General features: G+C 38.3%; 1 long non-coding RNA gene across 1 annotated transcript in view; it reads right to left on the minus strand.

The window, feature by feature from the left end:
- Window positions 1–793: 793 nt before the first annotated feature.
- LOC104965504 (uncharacterized) overlaps window positions 794–4,220 on the minus strand; it is a 6,012-nt gene continuing 2,585 nt past the window's right edge. Inside the window, exon 3 of the long non-coding RNA XR_800534.1 lies at window positions 794–888. This is a non-coding gene — a long non-coding RNA (uncharacterized lncRNA). The remainder of the gene's footprint in view (window positions 889–4,220) is intronic.

Raw genomic sequence — 4,220 nt, forward strand, 5'->3', positions numbered from 1 at the left:
AAAAAGATTTCCGATTTCATATCGGATAAACACCATATCCCGACACGCATTGTTGCGATGTTTTAGCCTATCAAAACCTCTGAAAAAAGAAAGGTGTCTCTCAGAATCGAAAGAGAAAAACCTATGGGAAAAACACAAAAGCATTGTACACAATTTAAGGAGAGACACCCCAGGTGAATAGGGTACTTTTTTTAACTTAAAGATATCAGCTAGACATTTCTCCAGTTAATTACTTACAATAAGGCAATTGTTTATTGTATTACAAGTTTTCTGAAATAGCATGTTTAAATATGCAAATGATCATTATCTCATGAAATATGCGCATATTTTAACACATTTCAGGAACCGAAATCTGAACTTTGGATAAAGCCAGGCTCAAAATTATTGTTTCATTTTGTTGTCATATTAGTATCCAAGGCTTTTACAGAAGGGATTTTGGATATCTCTTTTTATCACTCCATAAATCAGAAAATACTGTCAACAGCCCTAAAATATCAATTTTCTCCATGTTTTTAGGTATAAAATGAATGATATGAACAAACCCTTCTGTAGAAGCCTTCATAATATTGATAGGATTATAACTGGAAGGTTTGGTGTATGTACGTGCTACTGAAGTGGACATTTCGAACTCAGAGTAGGAGAAAAAACTCATTTTGAGAAAACGACCTTTAAAAACATACTCCGTGAAGGTATTTCATGTTCGGGGTCATTTGTTTTTTGTATAACCTTGCTTCATGCAAGTGACAATTGTTGTCGTCCTCTCTGTGAAAGTTTTTTTCGCTGTTCTTTTGCCATTTTGAGATTTAAATTTCTAGCAGAAAGCTAACCAGGAAGTGTTTTAGCACACCACGTGACGCATCTGAAAGAATCACGTTGTCAGAAATTGACCTAAATGTGTATTGTGTACATTGTCCTTCCAAACCCTGAAAGAAAAAATAATATGGAATCAAAATGGCACAAAATGTCAAAATTGACCTGTGCATGAAAAACGATGTTTTTGCCTGCCGTGTCTCGCCTTAAACCAATAGATGTCATATAATTAACAAGGATAAACTGATGTTTTTTAGTGGATGAGTACTGCAGATATCACTGTTAAATCATTTGATCATTGGCTTTATTATGAAAACGTCGAGACCGGAAATACTGTTTTCAACCCGTAACTTTACATGGAGGCTGCCGCATACCTAAAATCCTCTTCGTAATATCTATCAAACTATAGATCCTACATATCGACTGGACGTGGATTCTAAAAGTACAATATACACTTCTCGCTAGAAAACTAATCAAAAAGCATTTTAATGGCCAAACTATCCTACAATTTAGGATTTTACAGAGAGGGTTATTTGTGAATAAACGACCATCTGTAACGTTTGCATTCAACGGGAGCACTAGAGGGCGAAAACTTTAAAACGTAATTATAGGACGTATTAAGCGCTTGAACAAACAACACATTTGGTCGTAATAATTGGGCCTGAACAATCGGCATATTTGGTCGTGTGAGTTGGAGGACTTGTTGGTTTCTGTTGCAGTATCGATCAACACCAAACTGCAAAACTGGACAATCCCCAGCGGATCTGTTTCTGCACAGACACATCAGGACAAGGCTGGATTTCCTTAAGCCTTGCACAAAAGAGACTGTGCGAAATAAACAATATAAACAAAAAGATCGCCATGACCGCAGTGCTGCAGAACAATTCTTCAAAGAGGACGACTCTGTGTATCTGCGAAGCACAGTGGGAGGAGATCACAAATGGATTCCAGGAATGGTTGTGAGAAAGACTGGCCCTGTGTCCACGAAGTCTGACGGCCCGTCCAGACGACGGCGTGCGTTGAAGCTTCAACGCTTCTGCCCATTCACTTCGTCGTCTGGACGGGCCGTCAGACTTCGTGGACACAGGGCCAGTCTTTCTCACAACCATTCCNAACAGGATGGCGTTTTATCACAGCAGAATTTAACTTTATCTCCGGTAGAATTCTGATCTTGCATTAGCTCCGCCTCCTCTTTTTGTTTTTTGCTAAGGACCCAAAATCCGTGTTTCTCTAACAGGGCTGCAAAAGAAGGGTATGAGCAGTATGAGGTATGGCTACAATGAGTTATCTGTTTGGTATTTTAAGCAAAAAACTTCACTGACATGTTTTGTATAGGTATGGCCCTACAACATATTTTTCCAATATAGCATAATAGGTCCACTTTAAATAATGTGTACATGGTATTCAGAATGGTAGACGTGAGTCGTAGCGATTTGTGTTACAGTCTCAAAAGTGAAATCCTTAAAGCATGAAATATAATGAAAACAAAATATATGTTATCCTTTTTATTTCTTGCATGGACTTATTCCTGCTTATAACTTGCACCATTGTTACAATTGCATCATTTTTTATTACAGTATTTGACTTCCTATTTCTATATGTCTCAAGTATATTGTATGTTGCACTGTTGGAGAACCCTGGCATTAAAGAGGCTCTATTATGCTTTTTGGGGTTTTCCCTTTCCGGTATAGTGTTATATATGTTTTAGTGCATGTAAATGGTCTGTAAATACTAAAATCCCAAACTTCCCTCCAGAGGGGGATTCTCTGCCACACACTCCCATATGATAATAACAACTTTTGATCTTTGAATTTGAAATTGTGTTTGGCCACTTGTTTAAAAATGTTTCCTATTTGAATGACAGAAAAAAAAGGTCCTGCTATCCACAATTTCTTGTTTCATTCAGTTTGGGTATAAATGTTATTTGCACATACACATGAGATTCATACCGAAACACACGTCATGACAATAAATGTTTTTAGTTTAAATTAAATGAGACTATTGAAGATAAAACAGGGCTTACTCTACAGTAAATGTGCTGACTTACTGACCCCATGTCCCAGTTTTGCTCAGCTTTCAAACTCCCTCAAGTCTGATTGGAAAGAATGCAGAACATTTGTCTTGGATTTGGGGTGAGGTTATTGACGTTGGAGGCTGATGAGGACACTGTTTAGAAATTGGAAGCAGAGCATGACGTTTTTAAATTGGGACAGAGGAAGATTCGAGTTCTGCTGCCCTCCTGCTGGATCCTCTTTTCGGTCAAAATATCCATGAGAAGCTTTATTTAATTCACTTTATTCACAAACAGTCTAAAGGGGCCTTATTACGCTTTTTGGGGCTTTCCCCTACCTGTAGAGTCTTATATAGGTTTTTGTGCATGTAAATAGTCTAGAAAGGCTCAAATCCCAAAGGTCACTCCAGAGGGAGTTTCACTCCCACACACTTAGATAGTAGTCCTTTGTTTCCCTTTGCGGAATAGTGACTACAAAACATGCACACTTCTATTGGCTAGTGCTCCATCAAATTGTATGCGGTAGAATAAATACCGCAATTGGTGCTTGACCAATCACAACGGAGCTGGCCAGCTAACCAATCAGAGCAGACTGGGCTCTGGTTTTAGACAGAGGGTGAAAAGAGGTGTTTCACCACAGGTAGTATGAGAAAAATAAAGTGCTTTTTGAACAATATAGCATGTAAACATTTCACAGAAGAGGCACAAAATAGAAATATTAGACAGGAAAATTAGCATAATAGGGCCCCTTTAAAAATACAATTATGATCATAACAGATATGGGACACCCCAATAAACTCTACAAACTTTATAATAGGGGCCCACAAAAGAAACAGGAAGTATTTACAATATATTTTGGTATGACATCTAGAATAGGAGAGAGTTTGTGTATTATACAGAAACATTCTGTATAATACATTCTGTAAACCATCCAACCTTGATTCATTCAAAAACGTTGATCTAAATATATAATACACAGATGCATTACATGGGAGGATAATATTATTAATAATTTCAGTGTAGAAAAAAAGTCCCCTAATGTTCCAGCCTTGACATATTTGTTTACCAAATAAATCAAAGCTTGTGGCACATGAAGGTGACACCGCTACAAATCTTTATCACCACACACTGCTAAGTTGATCAAAGAGTGTGTTTGCCAACTTGTGCAGAATTCCTCAAGGTTTGTGCAGTTGCACCGTCCCTTGTGCCTTTTTTCGGCTGCAGCTGAAAAATCAGTGTGAGGACTGCATTCATCTAAGCAACGGTCCAGTCATGTGTGAGGGCCAATCGGCCTACCTGCAACTATTTGCTTTTCCAGCTGTTTCCTAAACTCTGAGTGGGAGAGAAAGTGGTGTGTATGTGCATGTGTGTGATGGTTTGGAGGTGGGGGTGGGGTGGG

The sequence above is a fragment of the Notothenia coriiceps genome, unplaced genomic scaffold (assembly GCF_000735185.1).
Source record: "Notothenia coriiceps isolate Sejong01 unplaced genomic scaffold, NC01 NC01_scaffold00037246, whole genome shotgun sequence".
Taxonomy (NCBI): domain Eukaryota; kingdom Metazoa; phylum Chordata; class Actinopteri; order Perciformes; family Nototheniidae; genus Notothenia; species Notothenia coriiceps.